At 38.2% G+C, this 23,789-nt stretch overlaps 1 protein-coding gene and 1 long non-coding RNA gene across 2 annotated transcripts in view; both read right to left on the bottom strand.

The window, feature by feature from the left end:
* LOC128017541 (basement membrane-specific heparan sulfate proteoglycan core protein) overlaps positions 1–23,789 on the bottom strand; it is a 1,082,135-nt gene that overhangs the window by 965,498 nt on the left and 92,848 nt on the right. The gene's annotated exons all lie outside the window — the stretch shown is intronic.
* LOC128017456 (uncharacterized) lies at positions 802–6,534 on the bottom strand. The gene is made up of 3 exons (XR_008184460.1): positions 6,492–6,534; positions 2,401–2,436; positions 802–887 (listed from the first exon to the last, which is right to left on the bottom strand). It is a non-coding gene; the product is annotated as an uncharacterized LOC128017456 (long non-coding RNA).

The following is a 23,789-nucleotide window of genomic DNA, read 5'->3' as shown; positions in this document are numbered from 1 at the left end:
TATAATAAATTGACATATTGCTAACACTGAATCTTTTATAATGCTCTTAATCACATGTCGATTCATACTGTATGCATTAGTGAGTGTGTGGTGTTTATGGGGTATGGTCACTTATTCCTTATATGAACTGTTTCAAATGCAAGACATTGATTGCATGAGATTAAGTTTGTAAATGAAAGCCTGTGTCCTTTTATAGTGTGCACATATACAGTAAGTCAGTTTTCAGTTTTCTCTATTGCTCGTGTGCCAGCGATTATCAATCTGTGCACCACTGCTGCTGACCCCTGCTCTATACAGTCTATGATTAATATACAGATGATTTAATTTAGATTGAAACAGCATCACAGTATCATGATCACTGTTATGAACTCAAAATCTCCTTATGAGGAAAATACTGCACCAAATTAAATATCAGGTTTGCTCGTCGTTGGTGTTAATTTCCAATTTTTGATAACAAATGAAACACTGATTTGTATATTCAGTCAACATTTATGTTCTATAATTCACATATAACACAATTTCATAGTGTACCACACTTACATAATTTAAGAGTATCATACAATTTCAATATTGTCATATAGGTTTATTTATGAAGACAATGATATTAAACTCACCCTTCACCGAGAGAGAAACTGAGTTTGATTTTGACTTGATCTCCTTTTGTCCTTCTTCTCTCTCTCCTTCACACATGTACCGACCCACATCAGATGTTTTAGCTTGTTTAATAGTGAAAGCGTTTATTTTACTCTCAGACACTTTAGTTCCATCTTTACACCACTCATATTCCCAGTCTCTGTGTTTAGACACAATCACACACGTCAGATTGACCGTCTCTCCAGTGAATACTGTATTGTCTGGAGTCACAGTCAGAGTAGATCTGGGTGAATCTGTGAACAGAAGAAAATAATCTCTGAATATCTGACTTCATATAGTTGATAGTGACACAAATGTGAATAAAATTGACTGTTATGATAAAAGTTGTAATAAAATGTTTTCATTCTTTTATTTGTTTTGTCAATTCAGCTGTATTTTGAAATGAGAAAGTAATTAAAACATTATTGAACAGTTCTTGTTCTGGTCGGTAGGTGGCGCTGTTTTCAGTCAGAGGTTTCAATAAATCATTTATTTTAGAGATCATTATGATAATAATCTTCAGAGGAAATGGTAAAGTTGATCTATCTTCTAGGTTCTGTTGTCAGACTCCTTTAACTAACACTGTATTGAATGAACATCATTAAGTTTAGTTAGTACACAATAAATCAGATCTACATCCTCCAGATGTCTGCAGTGATCACTCAGTGTCTCGTCAGATTGATCTGGAGACATTCAAACATCATTATAACAAGAAAACAATGAACCTTTTGCAAAGTGTAACTTTTTGTACTAAAGTAATATTTTTGCAGTTATGTTACAATATTTGGATGGATTTATTTATTTTTGTTTACACGTTTATTTAGTAATATTCATATCATTATGAACATATATGAACATTATTCATCCAGATCACCAGAGTTACACATTGTGGATGTTTTATAGTTTCCACTTCTACAACGTCTGTGTTTTTGTTTTCTGCTTTGTGGCTGATGTAGTGACTTCATTTGACAAAATTGATGAAAACAAATAAAAAAAATTAATTAGCTTTTGTAAACCATTCATGTCCAGTGTGAGTTCTATGGACAACCTGTTTTTATTGTAGAGCAGGTTCCACAGAGGAACGTTTATGTTGTAATTTGGCATCTGAAATAAATCTCAATCAATCACAAAAGAGTTAATTGCTCACAGTTATTTTTGCAATCGACTACAATAAGCTTTTTATTTATTTATTTTAACTTCATCATAAACTGCAGAGATAGTGATGGACATGTGACAAACACTCATTAGTGCTCTGCATTTATACCCCCCCCCCCCACACACACACACACACACACACACGGCAGTGAACACACACACACGGCAGTGAACACACACACACACACAGAGCAGTGAACACACCAACACACACACAGAGCAGTGAACACACCAACACACACACAGAGCAGTGAACACACACACAGCAGTGAACACACACACACACACGCCTCAGTCGTGGTTTTGAAGGAGAGAGAGAGCTCTGTACATTCACTCCCTCCACCTACAATCACTGTCAGTATAAGACTCAAACCCACAACCATCGGGTTACGAGTCTGACTCTCTAACCATGAAGCTACAACTTCCCCCACAGCAGTGTTTTACAGCATGAGGAGCTACACATATAAATGATGGTGAGTGAAGATGAACAACAGCAAAATATGGACATGAATTATCAGCAAAGAGACAAACGTGTGATCCATGTAGACAAATAAACTACTACAACACTATTCATATTTAATAAATCAAATGTAAATCAGTAGAGCACAATACCTTGAGTGAGTCCAGAGTGGATGAAGGACATCAGCACTAAACACAGAAGAAACAGATATGAATCATTTCCATTGGTTCAACACAATGCAGATCACAGAAACATGTCTAGAGTTTCAGCTGAAAGTGTTTCTCTGTTTTGATGCTCCATGAGAACCGATGGAGGATATTCTCCATCATTTAACACACACAATGTCATCACAGCATGGGTCTAGAATACACTCAACCTGTCCCTCCACTCCACATACTTTTATTAAAATCTACATTTGTCTCACACATGTTTTCAGTCAAGTGTGTTCAGGTCGAGGTTTTCAAGAGACAGATTGAAAAAGTCTATATTTAAATTAAAGAGACAAAATAGTTTATGAATGACCCGGCGTCTTAATTGTATCAGAAAGAGAGCCGATGTGAACATTATGGAGCACTAAACACTCTCATGTAGTTTATATTTCATTCACACTGGAAGCTGGAGTGTGTTCTCGTGCAGAAAGTCAAATACAGAAATTAATTGTTGTTCAGAAGACAGAAATAACACAATATTGATGTGTGATGTTTCCCTTCTAGCAAACTATCAGCTATCAAAGCTAAGCTGAATAAAAAACAGAAACATTTAGACTGATGAAACACCAAGATAACATATATGTGATTAATTATATAATAATAATAATAAAAATAATATATGGCAAATATTACATGGTTTATGTGTGTGTCATCTTCAGGTAAGCTAAAAAAATTAAACTACGGCTCCGTCCACACGGAGATGCGATTCTGTGAATACCTTCAAAATTTTTATCAGATAGGCGTTTGGTCCATACGGATCCGGTGTTTTTTAAGAGTGATATCGATATTTTTTTTTAAAACCGGGTCCCAGTGTGCATAAATTTGAAAACGCCGGCTTTGCGTTTTCGTGTGGATGGCGAATCCATATATTTTATTTTTTCTGAAACGATGACGTCATTAGCACACGTCTCGCCCCTAGTCACGCACATAGACAGTAAAAGAAATGGACACAGCGACCCCACTGGATTCAACGGAGACAAGTGAAGTCAATTAGAAGCACACACTTCCTGGGGGTCGAGCGTACTGCGCAGACTCAGACTGAGCTTGATGAAGTAGATGTCACGTGAGCAACCTGTACGTCTTCTAATCGCTGTGCCAAGAGAAATCTGAATCACCCACCGAATCTTGCAGAGAAGGCGAGTGTGAACAGCAGCACATTTTGGTAAGTATTCTGATTAATTATCTCCCTTGACTTTATACCTCCACGTCCCCCCGATAGCCTTATAGACAGTAAAAGATTGCCTGCGAGCTTCTCCTCCTGTCCATACGGTAATTTCTCTACTGTCGTTGGTTATGACGCAATCGATAGGTTATTTTTAACAAAAACTGCTTCTACGGGACCATAATGTAAGATACAAGGTAATGGAGCCTTTTATACATTTTTGTGTTTCTTTTAGAAATAATTAATGGACAAATGGAGTCTTTAAACGCCCCAGATGTAAAATTATTCGCTGTCAAAGTGACGCCAAAATGAATGGTGGTGCTCACCGATCACAACACACACTGGCCCAGCAGGTGGTGGTCCGCTAGCCAATGGTGGCACCAAGGGGTGCTTCAAAAAAATGAAACCCTGCCACCCTGGACAAACATAGTCCACGTCTTCTTCTCCATTTTATGTGTATCTCTGTGGCAGAATTACAGCGCCACATGCTGGTCTGGCATCTATACTACAGCGTTTGAGATCGTTGAGACGAGGAAAAAAAAAAGATCGGATTGGGGTCAACTCCGTTCCTGTGTAGATGGGGCCTCTGTGAAAAATGCAGTGCTAATTGATTTATTATTGTATTGAAATAATAAAATATATTTTCTGCCCTGATCTGTGATCAAAACAAGAAAAATGTGTATGAGCCACTTGTAAGTATATAAATCACTCATAAAACTGTCATTGGAAAAATATAGAGAAAAAAAATATAGAACACAGATGATTGATTACTGTCCAGCAGTTTATTTGATTTGACCAATTAAAAGAGATAAGAAAAAATTAAATAATAATATATTTTATTTTGTAACGCTCCTTTCTTAATACTCAAAGCGTTACAACATATACAAACAAAATAACAAGTCAACCACAATTACAAAACCAAAAATAAAACCATAGTAGCAATCATAAATTAAAAGTGTGCAAAATATGCAAATAAATAGGTATAAGAGCTTAAAACAAAGATAGTAATAAAACAGTCTACAGCTAGAACCGTACTAAACACAGGATCAACTCTCCTCGACAACTCTGAGGCTGGAGTTTCCCTTTCTTCACAGCAAATCAATCTTGACCAAGCTCTCTATCTGTTCCCCAAACTTCTAGTGGTGACAATCTTAAACACACATTGTTTCCTGCTCTCCCCAAAAATAGTAACATACCAATTTTTATATAATAAAAAACTCTTGCCTTTTGACTCTTATTATTTAAATGATTTAGAAACAAGATTTTAAATACAATTAATAATACTATTAAAAAGAAAACAAATAAACCAAAACATTTGCACCAACATTAACAGTGAAACCCGTGATGGTAGACATTTTCAAAGTCTCTCCATCACTGACTCTTCACTGGAACAGAAGACCAAACCACATCAGGTCAAAGTGTTTGAGACACCGCCTCACTTCCTGTTTGACTCTGACAACATCGACTCCTTCCTCATCTTGTGTTCAGGACATTCAGAGATCATTTTCTTTTTTGCAAATATGCAAGTTAATGTTATTACATTAAAATAAAACTTACTGACTTTGATCTCACAGAGTAACAACTTCACAACATTTTTTGAACAATTTTTGTAAAACATTTCCCCTCCGTGTTACACTTTCTGTGTTCCGGGTCAAAAACGACCGGCCTACAAAAAATAGCTTATAAATCTCTCATTATGCTTTATATCACTAAATATTAGATTCAATATTTGTGTCAGCTTGTTTTCTTTTAATGGGGACAGAGTTTATTTATTTATTTATTTTTTCTATTTTAAACTGATCGATTGCAGACATCCTTTATCTGAGCCTAAAGCACACTATAGTGTGATAAACAGTGCAAATTATTTTCATATTTTATTGCTTACTGAAAACATTATCCACAAATAACACTTTTTTTCCCTCTCCAAAACTGAAGTGCATAAGAACAAGATTAATGACACCTTATCAATCATAAAAAAAAAAAAAAAAAAAAAAAAAAACATTCTGACCTAATTGAAAGAAACCAAGCTGACAAACAGATTGAATCTGATATTTTGTGATAATAAAGCTTAATAAGAGATTTACATGCACTTTTAACAGGCCAGCCTTTTTTGACCGGGAACACTAAAGGGTTAATTGTGACACTATAGTGACTGTGAAAGAATCTGAACACTTAGTGTGTTTTCACATGAAGTATATTTTAAATGAACCAAACTCAGTTCAGTTAAAGTGAACCAGCGGTGAGTATGTATATGAAGTATATTAAGAAACAATAAATATGTTGTTCAAAATGAAGACCGAACACACTTTCTGAGTGTCACGTGTTAGAGGAACATGTTCATATGTTAAGGATGAACTACAGCTGTGGTTTTTCTGCTGAGAACAGACTTCACACATCTGCTACAAATCACATTGAGACAAACTGATTAAATATCAGAGAAAAAGTGTCTAAGAACAGAAGTTAATAAGTATGGACAATTAATTTTCAGTAAGAGCGGCAGAAATAATTAAAGTAATGAAAACTTGTGTTTGGTCACTGTTCTCAAACTCTCTGAACCTCTGATGGAGAGTCTATTACAAGATAAAATGAACTTCCTGAAATATGAAGAGCGTGTATTATAACAAAACCAAGCAAAAGCACACATCCACAGAGCCTCCATCTTTCACAAGCAGCACAGATAAATACATGTTCTGTCAAACTCTGGATCTGATCCACACGTAACATATCATCACATTAATCTGAACAATAAAGAATATGAAAAACAGCAAGACGGTGGATTCATAGACCCTCCTACACACAGCACAAGCATTAATCTTCAGCTGAATACTGTATTAAAAACAGAAGATAGTGTAGAATATAATGAAATACTCACAGAGTGTGAGAGACAGTGCACTGGAGCCCATACTGACACATTAACAGACTGTTTGAACTAAATCAGACACTTCCTGCTTTTCACACTTCAAGAAGAGATGAGGGAGGAGACAAACTCTACACACAAATACATGAAGAAATAGAAGAAAACCAGACCCATTCGAAGATATTTACTCTTTTACTGCATTAAAGCTGTTAAAGCTGTTTTTCTCCTTGAAAAGAGAAAGTGTTCAGTAATTGTTCTCACACTGCTTTGTTTTGTTCATTCACAGCCAAAGCCTCACAGATTATGGACAGAACAGTGGCTCGATTAATGACAACTAAACTGCTTTTACACAATGATCGATGTAATTAATAATTAATACAGTGTATCTGTTATTACATTCTGAATATTTTAGTTCATTAAAAACACGATTTCTCTAAGATAAGATAAACATCTGAAAACAATACTTAGTTGTCACAAAAATATTGTTGTATAAATCACCATATTTCATATAGGAAGGACCCAGAATCAAAACCCTGTGTGACTGTTGCTATAGAATTAAATAAACGCATCTTTGAATGTAAAAGGTGATTTGCATTCAGTCCATAAAATCATGATTCAGATCGGATGGAGTGACAATTTGCCAGAACAATATTTCAAATATTTATTTCTTCTCTAAAAGGAGTAATTACAAGACAGCGTTTACTTTTAGAAGTGAGAAGTAAAACCAGGAGACTCTGAATCTTCAGCAGTTTTCTTTATTTCTGTTTGATGCTCCAGTCATTGTCTAATAAAGCAGACACATGTTAGTTTATATACATTTTAGAGAGCAGTCCTTAAACAAAGGATGTAAACAGTTATTAGGAGCCTGACCAGTTTCACGAGGCCCGATCAAAACAGTATAATTGTACCACACAGATACCTCACAGAGATAAAAATACATCCTCAACATTAGTATTTCTGCTCATAAAACTTGCCACAACTTCAAAGACTGGAGCAGGATCATCAAAATCCATCAAAACATGATCAGCTCAGATACTGCACTTGATTAACTCTCAATATGGAGAACAAGAACTAGAAGAAGAATATGTGTATATATTGTTTTGTTTGTTTTTATTCTGTTATGAAGGCTCAGAGCTTTCTCTCCTGACAGCACCCCAAATATGCTTAACTTTATTCAGTTATAAGTAAATGTGAACTTGTGAAAGCAATATGAATTGGTACAGGTTTTCTAAAAGAAGTAAATGAAAATGACATGCACATGTTGCTGGGAAACTTTTGCTCTTGTTGAAGTATTTTGAGGTTTATGAAACTACAAATGAAGAATAAGAATAACTATCTTCCTCGCTCTGGTTAAAAATATAGAGCAGAAACAGAGCAGAAGTCCAACCACAATCATGAGCTCAACCTTTATTAGGCCTCTTTTAACACTTCTGTCATTTTCTCACTTCAAGCTGCTTCTAAAGTCAGCAACGCACAAATAAAGATGTGTCTTCAGTGATGAGCTAAAGACGCCAATGCAATTTAATTTTAACTATATATGGCCTCAGAAAAATAAAGCCCACAATAGAAACATCCCACAGAATGTTGACTTCCACTACAAGATACAACACACACCGGCCCAGCTCACCGAACACAACACACACTGGCCCAGCTCACCGAACACAACACACACCGGCCCAGCTCACCAAACACAAAACACATCGGCCCAGCTCACCGAACACAACACACACCGTCCCAGCTCACCGATCACAACACACACCGTCCCAGCTCACCGAACACAACACACACCGTCCCAGCTCACCGATCACAGCACGCACCGGCCCAGCTCACCGATCACAGCACGCATCGGCCCAGCTCACCGAACACAACACACACAGGCCCAGCTCACTGGACACAACACACACTGGCCTAGCTCACTGATCACAACAAACAATCACAACACACACTGGCCCTGATAACCGATTAGGGCTGTCACATTTGTGAAAAAATCATTTTTGATTTTTAAGACGTAAGTGTTCAATGAATCGATTGTAAAATTTATTTTCCATGTCTAAAAAGAAGACGTTTTCTTTTTCAACATCAAATAAAGGATGAACGGGCCAGCTCACCGATCACAGCACACACTGGCCCAGCTCACCGATCACAACATAAGTGATGCATTCAGCCTATAAAATCATGATTCAGATCGGATGGACTGACAATTTGCCAGAACAATATTTCAAATATTTATTTCTTCTCTAAAAGGAGTAATTACATCACAGCGTTTACTTTTAGAAGTGAGAAGTAAAACCAGGAGACTCTGAATCTTCAGCAGTTTTTACTGGCCCAGAACACAACACACACTGGCCCTGCTCACGGAACACAAAACACACCGTCCCAGCTCACGGAACACAAAACACACCGTCCCAGCTCACCGAACACAACACACACCGTCCCAACTCACCGATCACAACACACACCGGCCCAGCTCACCGATCACAACACACACCGGCCCAGCTCACCGATCACAACACACACCGGCCCAACTCACCGATCACAACACACACCGGCCCAGCTCACCGATCACAACACACACCGGCCCAGCTCACCGATCACAACACACTGTCCCAGCTCACCGAACACACTGTCCCAGCTCACCGAACACAACACACCGAACACAAAACACACTGGCCCAGCTCACCGAACACAACACAGACTGGCCCAGCTCACCGATCACAACACACACTGGCCCAGCTCACCGAACACAACACACACTGGCCCAGCTCACCGAACACAACACACACTGGCCCAGCTCACCGATCACAACAAACACTGGCCCAGCTCACCGAACACAACACACACTGGCCCAGCTCACCGAACACAACACACACTGGCCCAGCTCAACGAACACAACACACACTGGCCCAGCTCACCGAACACAACACACACTGGCCCAGCTCACCGAACACAACACACACTGGCCCAGCTCACCGAACACAAAACACACTGGCCCAGCTCACCGAACACAAAACACACTGGCCCAGCTGACCGAACACAACACACACCGGCCCAGCTCACCGAACACAACACACACCGGCCCAGCTCACCGAACACAACACACCGAACACAACACACACCGGCCCAGCTCACCGAACACAACACACACCGGCCCAGCTCACCGAACACAACACACACCAGCCCAGCTCACCGAACACAACACACCAAACACAACACACACTGGCCCAGCTCACCGAACACAACACACACCGGCCCAGCTCACCGAACACAACACACACCAGCCCAGCTCACCGAACACAACACACCAAACAGAACACACACTGGCCCAGCTCACCGAACACAAAACACGCTGGCCCAGCTCACCGAACACAACACGCACCGGCCCAGCTCACCGAACACAACACACTGTCCCAGCTCACCGAACACACTGTCCCAGCTCACCGAACACAACACACCGAACACAAAACACACTGGCCCAGCTCACGGAACACAACACAGACTGGCCCAGCTCACCGATCACAACACACACTGGCCCAGCTCACCGAACACAACACACACTGGCCCAGCTCACCGAACACAACACACACTGGCCCAGCTCACCGATCACAACAAACACTGGCCCAGCTCACCGAACACAACACACACTGGCCCAGCTCACCGAACACAACACACACTGGCCCAGCTCAACGAACACAACACACACTGGCCCAGCTCACCGAACACAACACACACTGGCCCAGCTCACCGAACACAACACACACTGGCCCAGCTCACCGAACACAAAACACACTGGCCCAGCTCACCGAACACAAAACACACTGGCCCAGCTGACCGAACACAACACACACCGGCCCAGCTCACCGAACACAACACACACCGGCCCAGCTCACCGAACACAACACACCGAACACAACACACACCGGCCCAGCTCACCGAACACAACACACACCGGCCCAGCTCACCGAACACAACACACACCAGCCCAGCTCACCGAACACAACACACCAAACACAACACACACTGGCCCAGCTCACCGAACACAACACACACCGGCCCAGCTCACCGAACACAACACACACCAGCCCAGCTCACCGAACACAACACACCAAACACAACACACACTGGCCCAGCTCACCGAACACAAAACACGCTGGCCCAGCTCACCGAACACAACACGCACCGGCCCAGCTCACCGAACACAACACAACACACACCGGCCCAGCTCATCGAACACAACACAACACACACCGGCCCAGCTCATCGAACACAACACACACCGGCCCAGCTCACCGAACACAACACACACCGGCCCAGCTCATCGAACACAACACACACCGGCCCAGCTCACCGAACACAACACACACCGGCCCAGCTCACTGGACACAACACACACTGGCCTAGCTCACTGATCACAACAAACAATCACAACACACACTGGCCCTGATAACCGATTAGGGCTGTCACATTTGTGAAAAAATCATTTTTGATTTTTAAGACGTAAGTGTTCAATGAATCGATTGTAAAATTTATTTTCCATGTCTAAAAAGAAGACGTTTTCTTTTTCAACATCAAATAAAGGATGAACGGGCCAGCTCACCGATCACAGCACACACTGGCCCAGCTCACCGATCACAACATAAGTGATGCATTCAGCCTATAAAATCATGATTCAGATCGGATGGACTGACAATTTGCCAGAACAATATTTCAAATATTTATTTCTTCTCTAAAAGGAGTAATTACATCACAGCGTTTACTTTTAGAAGTGAGAAGTGAAACCAGGAGACTCTGAATCTTCAGCAGTTTTTACTGGCCCAGAACACAACACACACTGGCCCTGCTCACGGAACACAAAACACACCGTCCCAGCTCACGGAACACAAAACACACCGTCCCAGCTCACCGAACACAACACACACCGTCCCAACTCACCGATCACAACACACACCGGCCCAGCTCACCGATCACAACACACACCGGCCCAGCTCACCGAACACAACACACTGTCCCAGCTCACCGAACACACTGTCCCAGCTCACCGAACACAACACACCGAACACAAAACACACTGGCCCAGCTCACCGAACACAACACACACCGTCCCAACTCACCGATCACAACACACACCGGCCCAGCTCACCGAACACAACACACTGTCCCAGCTCACCGAACACACTGTCCCAGCTCACCGAACACAACACACCGAACACAAAACACACTGGCCCAGCTCACCGAACACAACATACAACACTGGCCCAGCTCTAGGGTGACCACCTGCTAATAAGCCGAAGGTGGGACAAGGGGTATGTTTCTGAGGGACAATGTGGGACACTGCCTTGCGCGGTGGTTCCCCCACCCCATGGGCAGACTCACGGATAGTGGTTTACCCATTTCTAGCACATACCACCTTACATGCAGGGCCGGTGCAAGCTCAAATGCTGCTCTAGGCAAAGCACAATGGTGCCGCCCCCACCTCACATCCACAATTAGTGATCCTTAAGATGCATGTAAACATTTTTTTTATTTATTTTATCTATGAAATTACACTAAAATAAAAACGTGCAAGCATGTTTTCAGTTTATTTTTTCATTCTGCAAAAAGGTGAAAAAGGTACACAATGCAACAGCTGCATGTAATTTCTGTTTTATAGGCTAATAGATAGTGTACACAATAAAACTAAACATATGCACAACTTTTTGCTCACAAAACTGGAGGTTTCGATCTTTTTTTTTTTTTTTTTTTTTTTTTTGACTTATACACACATTTACACATATTTCAGAAGCGTACGCGTCGGGCTTTCGCATCGGCAAACGCTTTGATTGCGTCCTCGAGTTTAACTTGTACTTGTGAGATTTTTTTTTTTTTATCAGTTTAAGCTTTGAGAAACTGCGTTCTCCAGAGCTCACAGTGACGGAGAGAGTGAGAAGCATTCTCAATGCTACAAAAACATTTGGAAAAATGGATTCCATCTCTTTTTCATAGATCAATTTAACCGCATCCAGTGGTATAGATCCAGCAACCAGGAGTCTGCCCAAAGCAGTCAGCTCTTCAAACAATTCATGCCCATCAACATCCCGCGAGTCTCCATGAGTCAGGGCCTTTTCCACTACTAAGCAATCCTGAATTCTCCTTTTCTTTGAGAGATGCGATGTCATGTAAAAATCCAAATACGCGCCCATGGTCTAAGAAGCGAAAAGCGCTCTTCCACGGAGGCGATTGTAGTAGGCCTACTCATGACCAGATAATTTTATTCGTTTTGACATTTTTGAATATACATTAAAGTATTTTGCATGCATATAGACCTACTAAAAGGGCGATGCCGGGCGGGAATTTTTATTCGAAATGTAAAGTTTTTATTTTTTATTTTATTTATACTAAAATAATAACATTAATTAATAATTATCTCTCTCTCTCTCTCTCTCTCTCTCTTTATTTTCCATTACAATTTACTTTAAGAATAAATTACTGCTCAGATACAGCATTCGCGTTGAACAAGAGTGAATGATTTGTCCAGGGTTTTTTTTTCTCTCATGTTTTTGTAATGTCTGGGAAGCCAGAATGCCCATGCATCAACAGAAACGTTTTTTTTTTTTTTTTTTTTCAGCGAACCGTGCCATCTTAATATTCAATCAATTACAGGCCTAAAACAATCATGCCCGAGCAGACGGATATTAGTACATCTCATCGGCACCCGCGTCTATCGTTTTCAGTCTAAAACAGTTGCGTCAAGTATAAATGTCTCGTCTGTTTCGGGAGGTGCGCGCGCCGTCAGCGGAGGCTTGCACCTCTCAACTTGCACCGGAGGCTCGCACCTTTTTTTCAGATTTAGAAAAATCTTCGCGATCGACTTAAAATGCTTCCAAGATCGACTTGGCGACCGCAATCGACGGGTTGGTGACTCCAGATATAGATGAGCGACCAACTTTTTTTGAGCAAGCATTGATTACGCGTGACACAGTCTCAATTTGTGGGATGCATGAATTAGGCTTCAAACGCTGTGCGCGTGGTCACCCTACCCAGCTCGCCAAACACAACACACACCGGCCCAGCTCACCGAACACAACACACACTGGCCCAGCTCACAGAACACAACACACACTGGCCCAGCTCACCGAACACAACACACACCGGCCCAGCTCACCGAACACAACACACACTGGCCCAGCTCACAGAACACAACACACACTGGCCCAGCTCACCGAACACAACACACACCGGCCCAGCTCACCGATCACAACACACACTGGCCCAGCTCACCGAACACAACACACACTGGCCTAGCTCACCGAACACAACACACACTGGCCCAGCTCACCGAACACAACACACACTGGCCCAGCTCACAGAACACAACACACACTGGCCCAGCTCACAGAACACAACACACACTGGCCCAGCTCACAGAACACAACACACACCGGCCCAGCTCACTGATCACAACACACACCGGCCCAGCTCACCGAACACAACACATTTGATGCAGGAACTATTTGAACCGTTCTTGCCAGACTGGGGAAGAGAGGTGTTGTAATAATGTAAAATATGTGAACAATAATGTGTTTTTCGAACAACCTTGTATGAGAGCCTGTTTTAGTAAACCCCCAAGACACAATAAAGACTTTGTAAGAGAGCATTATAGGATCCATTTAAAATAACATGATTCAGGGCCAGTGCCACAGACTACCCCACCCCTTCACCCAAGAGTGTGAAAATAGATTTAAATTATGAAATATAATGGTTTATTTAAAATATATATATATATATATATATATAGCTGCTAATGCTTAGGATTTCTTGCATTAATATGATGCTACTATAGCAACAATTTAGGACAGTATGTTACATCTCTGACACAATTTTCCTCTCAAGAAGTGCAAGAATGCAGCACTACTCAATAAGTTATGATGGAATATATTTTTGTATAATGTTTAATAGAGGGCTAGATGATAGTTGGTTATTTTTTTATGTATTGTGTTAGCTATTGTTCAAGTTGCTCTAACTTAAAATGATGAATCTGTTAATTAAACCTTTAATTTCTGATTTACTCAAGAGTATTTGTGTGTCCATATGTGTTTGCTTAAGAACTTGTTTCAGTATCTTCACAATTTGCTCCAACATGAGCAGTCACCCATAAATATTCTGCTATAATTCTCAGTTGGTATATTCGGTGCAAACCTTGCAGTACTTCTATTAATATATGTTTTCTAGATTCTGATCTTCCACTTGTAAATGCAGAATATAAATCTGAACAGATCACAACTGTTGTTGGTTGATTTCTTCCACTCACTGTAAAACTTTCTGAAAAGAAAAGGTTTCTCCCTGCAAAGCTGTCACGCGAGAGGATCTAAAAGATCACAACATATTCAAGGACTTGGTTCTGAATCTCCTCTATCTTAGTTAGTAATGAAGCTGATGCTGAGCCATATATTATTCTACAATAATTAATTGATGATCAATGCACAGTTTACTCTTTTAAGAGAATGTTTTGTAGCTGGACTCGGATTTGACATAACGAGTGACTTTTAGTAGAACCGCCCATGATTGTGGTTTCACTTAGGTCCGTTAGAGAAGTATAAACTCCCGTTCTCAGAGAGTTTGTGAAATTAATCAAGTATGTTTCGGAAGAGGAAAATGCGGTAAAGGACTTTGCTGCTGGTTCACAATATTTCACTTATCTCTTTCCGAAAACAAATCTTACAAATCAATCAAAGGAACAGGATCTGATGGAGATGACAGATGTAAAGCATGAGGTGGTGGGCGGGATTAACATTTCAAAGCCTCTGATTGGCTCTAATGTGGCCAATGAAATCATTCTGTGGGTTGGTCAATGGAGACACGCAATCACAGACCGCCGTTTTTCCTTCAGAAATTAACATAGAGAGGTGAATAAAAAAACTCCCACGTTATCTTAAAAATAATGATAATGAAATTGTTTTTAAAGACATATATGATGGTTTTGTCTGTGTCAGGGAGATCAGCTCCCAATAAGTGCTGAAAGAAGGCCGTCAGTAAGAGCAGGTAAAGGAGGAAAGAAGCGCAAGAGATCCTGGAAGGAGAGCTACACGATCTACGTGTATAAAGAGCTGAAGCAGCTTCATCCTGACACCGGAATCTCCTCCGAGGCGATGTTCATCATGAACTCTTTCATCAGCGACATCTTCGAGCGCATCTCCGGTGAGTCTCGTCTCGTCTCGTCTCGTCTCGTCTCGTGTCTCTCCAGCATCACATCGAGAGAGATCCAGACCGCCGTGCGTCTGCTGCTGCCGGAGAACTGGACAAACACGCCGTGTCTGAGGAACAAAGACCGGGACCAAATACACCAACATCATCAACGAACCCGAAGACTCTTTAAGAGCACCACATCATCTGGAGAAGAGCTCTTTCTGTTACATCAGAGGAGCACCAATAACTTCTGTTTAGTACTACTTGTTTAATGTCATGAATTTACTCTGCATATTAAAAAGTAACGTTCATATACGTACAGTAGCATACATCAGATAAACACGGCACACTCAACATTTATTACAAATGACAATGTTGTCATTCTGAAATCTGAATAAAGATTTATGCTTTCACTGTTTAAATAATTGTTAAATTGTTTTTATTCATGCAGTAGGTTGACGGCAATTGTTTTAACAATGATTTTGTTAGCTTGTATTTTTAAGCAGTCAATTATTTAAATGTTGGTTAAATAATTCAACATGCATTCATAATATTTCAAGCTAAATGAAACTCACTGCTAGTAAAATGCCATAAAATGTACATGATCTTGAACAGTCTGAAAAGAAAGAAAAAAAAACATATTCAGAACTTATAAACTTATTCCACTATTGCTGCTCAATATATTAACTAAGAAGACATGAAGCTTTATTTCTAATATGATGCATGGTAAGTCTTGAAATTCAATACAGTGTAGAGCAATATAGAGTTATCTTGCAATATTTATTTATAAATTTGACGATACTGAGTTACTGATTAGCTTCAGATCGGGTGATTTTAGGTCAGTATTTTGGTTGTTAGTGATGCCAGAGGGAAATATTATATTGGCACTCAAACACTTCTGGTGGACTGATGGTAGTTTAGAATGCAATGAGCAATCCAGTCATTATAAAGATCAGCGGTGTATTTACAGAGTAATACAAAGATAATTATTGCTAAAAGAGTATGTCAATAATATGAAATTTTATTTGCATTGCCATGTTATTTGTGCTAAACATGTTATTTAATGTTGATAAGAAGTACTACAATTTCCCCACATTTTCCATTCCAATAATTTTAATACACTTTTGATTAACTTGTCAGCTTTTGTATCTACAGCAGAACCACGCACCACAGTCTCTGATGTACTGGTTAAAAAAGGTTCATAAAGGTTTACTGATGCACATACTGAGGTATACTGACTAGCATAAAATATCAACTCTAAATGTGTCCATTACAGTAGAAGGATGAATGTGTGTATCTCGGCATAATATAATTTATAGAAAGAGTTATATTCTATCCACGTTAGAAACAATAAGATAATGATTTCATTGGCCACATTAGAGCCAATCAGAGGCTTTGAAATGTTAATCCCGCCCACCACCTCATGCTTTGCATCTATCATCTCCCGTCTATGATCATCTCCGATCCGTTTCTTCCTTTGTTTGATTTACCGCATTTTTATTTATTTATTTATTTTTAAATTTAGTCTTATTTCTAATGCTATTTTTTAGTTAAATTATATATAATTAGACAAGATTAAAAAGAATCACCAGTGTAGAAAAATGATCCAGAGAAATATATTTTTTATTGCGCTTTTTCAGTGTACATATGACATTTTTATAATGTTAATAAAAATAAACTCAGTGTTATAAAAAAGCTAGTAGTTTAAACAAAGCTTTATTTATACAGTTTGTACATATAATATTGTAAGTCTAAAGCCATCACAAATCCTATAAAATAAAATAAAAACTTGATCACAGAGCAATCAACAAGTAAAAAACTGAGAACATATCTGCAAAAAGTTATAAACATTTTAACTATATTAATAGTATGACTGTAAGATATTTAAAATGTAAAAAAAAAAAAAAAAAAAAAAAAAAAGAATTCCAATTAAGAAAAATCATCATCTGTCTTGACTTGGCAAAAACACGGCCATTCTTTTATAAGACATTGAACACATTTTATTGATTTTTATTAACTAAGTGCCCATTTACACCCTTTATTACACTGTTTTTCAGCACCAACAGAATAATATAATAACGTTAAACAGTTTCTTGTAGAGTTGTGTTAACGGTCCAGTTTTTCACGCTTTTTTGAAGCTTTGATTGTATTTACAGTGTGCAATATAGGCTAACGTATTCATGTTTCATGTGTAAAACCACAGTATTTTTCACACAATTCACTTATCTTAATACTGCTGTTTTCACTGTCATAAAAACGGGCTGATGACTTCCTTGTTCTATAAAGTCCCTCCATCAGAAATATGTGACGAGTTCTGATTGGGTCAGGGTTTCCTGTGTTGTGATTAGACACCAGCTGCGTGTGCTGCCCTCCTGGTAACGCGATTGGACTAGTTTTGAGAAGCAAGTGGGGAGGAGCATGTGCTGGAGATGTACTTCTAATAACAGGAGCGTTTTTACTGATGAGATGTGCATGAAAATCACATTTGTTTTTCTGCACAGCCCTAACATCTAGTTAACAAAGCTAAACAGCGTTGCCCTTTGTGTAATAAGTTACAGAAACTGTTAAACGCACCAACTTAAATAATAAAATACACTTATCGGTTGTCATCCATAAACAACGCCTTCTCCAGACAAAGAGGGAACTGCTCCATCTTTCAAGAATAATCTTTGTGCGAATCCAGCATTAAACGGATTGAGATTGAGGAAGCTGTCCTCAGCAAATTGTGCTGCACATAGTTTTACATGTGGCTTATAATTTTCAAGAACCGAGTTAAACATAAATTGTAACCATTGACCTCTAAGTACAGCGTCCCTGGGAAGCCCAAACAAAGATGATTGGACTCTGAGATGAAAATAACAGCGTTTCGATGACACGCCGACAAACCAGGGGCATAGATTACGCGGGGGACATGCCCCCCCCCCTCCCTTTTGATAACACGGGAATTCGTCCCCTGCACTTTTTCGGTCAAGTGTGATCGTATAGAGGCTTTTAAGAGCTGGTGTGAATAAATAAAAATTTAAACTCAAAGAGACAGGATAGTTAACAGAAAACTCCTAATATGGGCAACAGCGTCCAACTATCGCTTTACAAAAACAGTTGTTTTCACAGAAAAACCTTTTATACAGTCTATGAGAAAAACAGGCACGATTGCGACAATATGTGTTTTTTTCCAAGTCATCTCCAGCAGGTGATAAAGTATATGAAAAATGCTATTATTACAGTATAAAAACTATTCGGCCTTATTATGTGATAGTGTGTTTGTAGTATATAAACAAATCATTATTTGTTATTGTCCAGCGGTTATAGGTTTCTAAGCCAATTAAAAGCTAGAAATTAGAGAAAAATTAAAGTTGCCTATAGTATCCTACCAGTCAGAAGTTTTTGAACAGTAAGCTTGTTAATGTTTTATAAAGAAGTATCTTCTGTTCACCAAGCCTGCATTTATTTGATAAAGTACAGCAAAACAGTACAATTTTGAAATATTTTTCTAGCCTATTTAAAGCAAGACATTTTTCTATTTTAATATATTTCAAAATGTAATTTATTGAGATTTCAAAGTTTTTATTTTTATTTTTTTGCATCATTACTCCAGTCAAACAAATTCTGGTAAAAAACACTTATGAACACTCATTATGATAATGGTAGAAACAGCTGAGTAGAATATTTTTAACCTGTTAAATGTCACCCCGTCCCGTATACGGGACACCTACGTTGACTATACTATATTACAATCAAATCTAATCTAATCTTGACAAACTATATATCGTTGGAAAGGTCTAAGACTCCCAAATATATATTTTACCAATATTTTTTGTTAAAAATTATGTAGGAAAAGTAATAGATGAATTTATGAAAAGAGTGCACCCTCAGAAATCTACATTACAAAAGGAGCTTTGACCTTTGTTTAAAAATAAGACTTCCTCGTTGCCTTTTTCTCTATCACATTTTAGAAATCATCAGAAGTTACATATCACTTGAAAACATGAAATCTCAAAATTCATCCTTCAAAACCCATTTTAAAATCGGACATTGCATTACCATGTAAATGGTACATCAAAATCATGTTACAAAATGTTTTCAGTCACGAATTATAAAAATGTATGTTTGTATCATGCACATTCATGTCTATCTTCAAAAACGTGAGTGACATTTAACAGGTTAAGGTTTTTTTGATGAATAGAAAGTTCAGAAGATTTATCTGCAATATTTATTTATTTATTTGTTTTTTTTTTGTAAAATTATGCCTTTATCATCACTTGTAAAATAAAAATTATACTGACTCTAAGCTTTTGAATGGAATAGTGTATAATGTTGCGAAAGCTTTTTTTTTCACATAAATGCTGATCTTTGGATCCTTCTATTCATCAAAGAATGCTGAAAAAAAAAGTGCTCATCTATTTTAAATATTGATAATCAGCAAATCAGCATATGAGAATGATTTCTGAAGGATGTTACACTGAAGACTGGAATTATGATGCTGAAAATTCAGCTTTAAATCACAGGAATAAATTACATTTTATTATTTTTTTACTTTAATAGTAAACATATTTAAAGAAATGCAGGCTTGGTGAGCAGAAGAGACTTCTTTAAAAACAAAAAAATCTTACTGTTCAAAAACTGATGACTGGTAGGCTATATAGATTGAAACTTTATATTGTAATGTTATATATATATATATATTTATTTATTTATTTATATATAATGTATGTGTGTGTGTAATTTCTGTCCCCCTCGCTTCTGAAAAGATGGCTACGCCCCTGCGACAAATACAAACCCAGCTCTTCCTCTTCTCAGTGCGACCGCAACAAGACCATGCCCCCTTTTTGTGAATTCATGTGGGCGGAGGTTAGTCAAAAAACTGTTTTAGTGACGTCATTACTGCAGAAACTAGAGGGCTGTAGTCCAAACGGGTCGTTTTTTGTAGGCGAATTCTGTTAAATAAAATATCTCGCTTGGCATTTAGCTTTAGAATTTCACACATATTATTTATACTCTAACAACAACATTATACACTAACTAAAGTGTAAAACATGGGATCACGAAGAACGGGACCTTAACACGTAAGTGCTCACTGGAGAAAATATTGTACTAAATATTATAGATATTTGTTTGCTTACATACATTAAAATGTGTACAGATAATACAGTGCATTTCTCTAAAGTATTTCAATCAAGCATGTGCATAAGCAGTTCATTCATTATCATTTCTTAAGCAATGCAAGCGTTACTCTGTCTGCTGCTGTGAATCTCTTTTAGCCGTCTTGTGTCTTCTCAGGGACCTTTAAATAGATCAGACAAGATGATTTATGCAGCTGATGTGAATAACAGACACCTCTGATTTGAGCTCATTCTGCTGATGATTTACTGTTCTAAGATCATGATTAACCTGATACTCAAGCAACTGATCTGAATCACTTAAAACATATTTATAATGTAACATATTCAATATGTGCCACAGTCTGCAGGAACAAGTGCAAATTCTTACGTTTTTTATTCTTCTTCATAATAGGTTGAGCATAAGTTGCATCCTCAACTTCAGCAACAGCATCTAAAGAACATAAATGATCAATGACAATAAAATAATTATACAATATATTATTTTACCATTTCACCAACAAGCCACAAATCTTTAGAAATCATTGTGATCTGTGGCAGAAACGGTGCATGATGGTTATTTGGTAAGGTTAGACCACGAAGCCTTTTAACATAATGAAATACATTTTTGTGAGTGAAAAACAATGGCATTCTCAAAACTTAGAAAAGTTGATGGGTCCTTAAAAAAAGTCATAAAAAGACAATTAAACTCTGAAAGGCTATGATTTTATTGAATAAAAATGAACACTTCACAGTTCAAAAACAGCTGCTGTGCCTACTGCTGTTACAGTTGAAACCCCTGTATTTCTGCTGTTCCAAAAGCACCTTCTGCTGCCAGATAATCAATGCGCACATCTTTTTTTTTTTTTTTTTTGCTTCTCTTCTGATAAAAGTGAAAATCAACCCATTTTTTATCCAGCAAATACACAGAGTTGTAAATGTGAACTTGTGGATCGATAAGAAGATAATTGTTAAAATTTTTCATATTGCATTCAGGCATCTTATTTATTTAATACACTATAATATTAGATTGATAATAATTGCTGCTTTATAATGTAAAAGAACCAATATGTGCCACAGTCTGCAGGAACAAGTGCAAATTCTTACATGTTTTATTCTTCTTCCTAATAGATTGAGCATAAGTTGCATCACCAACTCCAGCAACAGCATCTGAAGAACACAAATAATCAATAAGAACAAAATCATTATAAAACTTTATTTTTACATTTCCTCAACAAGCCACATGACTTTATGAATCATTCTGATCTGTAGCAGAGATCGTGCATGACGGTTATTTCATAAGGTGAGTGCAGGGGTCACCAACTAACAGACTCCGGTCCAAACCTGGACCACGAAGCCTTTGACATAATGAAATAAATAAATGCCCAGTGCTATTTTCTAACATAATCAAATGTATATCAAGAACATCAAGTAAAACTAGAATTGTGATATGGTTTAGTGTGACAATTAAACTTCCAAAAGCTATGATTTAATTTAATAAAAATGAGGGCTGCATGTTTCAAAAACAGCTTCTGTGCTGCAGGGACGTGCAGAGAGTTCCTCAGGGGCAGGGGCTTAAATGTAAAATAGGGCCAATGTATGTGTTTGTGTGTGTGTGTGTGTGTGTGTATATATATATATATATATATATATATATATATATATATATATATATATATATATATATATATATATATATATATATATATATATATATATATATATAGGTCAATAGTTTGGATACCTTACTATTTTATATTTTTGCAAGAAGTTACTTATGGTTATCAAGCCTGTATTTATTTGATCAAAATTTTAATATACTTTGAAATAAATTTTATGCAATGCTGGTTTATTATCAATGTTGGAAACCTGTGATACTTTTCACCTGTGATTATTTGATAAATAAAAAGTTAAAAAAGTACAGCAGTTATTTAAAATATAACTTTTGTAACAATATACACTACTGTTAAATAGCTTGAGGCCAGTATTTATTTTTATTTTTATTTTTTATTATTATTTTTTTTAATACATGAGATTTTATTCAGCAAGGATTTGTTAAATTGATAGAAACAGTAATAGTAAAGATTGATAATGTTAGAAAACATCTACATTTTGAATGAATGCTGTTTTTTTTTTTTTACTTTTAATTTATTTAATCTACTTCAGAAAATAGGCTTGTGGTTGGCACTTGGGATTCATTATTTATGAAGGTTTAATGAAATATTAAATGGTGTACCATACATACTGTAAATATAAGGAAGTTTAAACATTTCTGTGTATTGTTGCCAATCAGTCTGTGATTCTTAAGCTCTGCCCAAGGCACGTCTCCAGGATCTAGGCTGTTTGCCGTGAGAATCATAAAGCTGTATCTTTCTTTCATAAATCTGATCAAACTAAAGACTCTTTTGAGATATGAAAGATGCAATACTACCATAGGTACTCAAGATTATCATGAGACTGGTGAAAAGGTGTGTGTTATGTCCCCTTTAATCTTTTAAAAAGCTTTTTGAACTATCTGAAATGGAAGCGTAAGCGTAAGTTCTACTAGGAAGACCAAATGGCACGTCACATTCCAATTAAGGTCTAAACCAATCGGATCTCAACACGAGGTATATAAAAATGCACTACTTGCACCTCATTGTGTCTGAAGATACTGCCACTGTTGTTCAGCATCTCATCCAAACCAAATGTCACAGCAACCTCTCGTAGTTTCTGATTACTTAGAATCAGATGACGATATTGCGCTACCATCTCCAGCGGCTACTAGGGGTAGCATTCGTCTCCAAAACTGTGATTCTCCATGGACCCAGTGGTCCTCAGAAGGGATTATAAATACACTCCAGGCTGCCAGTATTCCAATCAACCAAGATTTATCAAGAGATGATCTGGTCCTTGTGGCATTTAACACGCTGGATTCCCCACCCAATTCACCTGCAGATACAGCTCAGTCAACTTCAGCAACGACAGGGCAATCCAAAACAACTGGTAGGAAGAGGTCAGCTAAATCTTCTTCTCCCCGCCCAGTTAGTAAACACATGACACTCGTGCAGGCATCACA

This window comes from Carassius gibelio, chromosome A7, assembly GCF_023724105.1.
Source record: "Carassius gibelio isolate Cgi1373 ecotype wild population from Czech Republic chromosome A7, carGib1.2-hapl.c, whole genome shotgun sequence".
Taxonomy (NCBI): Eukaryota; Metazoa; Chordata; class Actinopteri; order Cypriniformes; family Cyprinidae; genus Carassius; species Carassius gibelio.
Note: the sequence above shows the minus strand (reverse complement) of the source record. Positions and strands in the feature narration are given on the sequence as shown.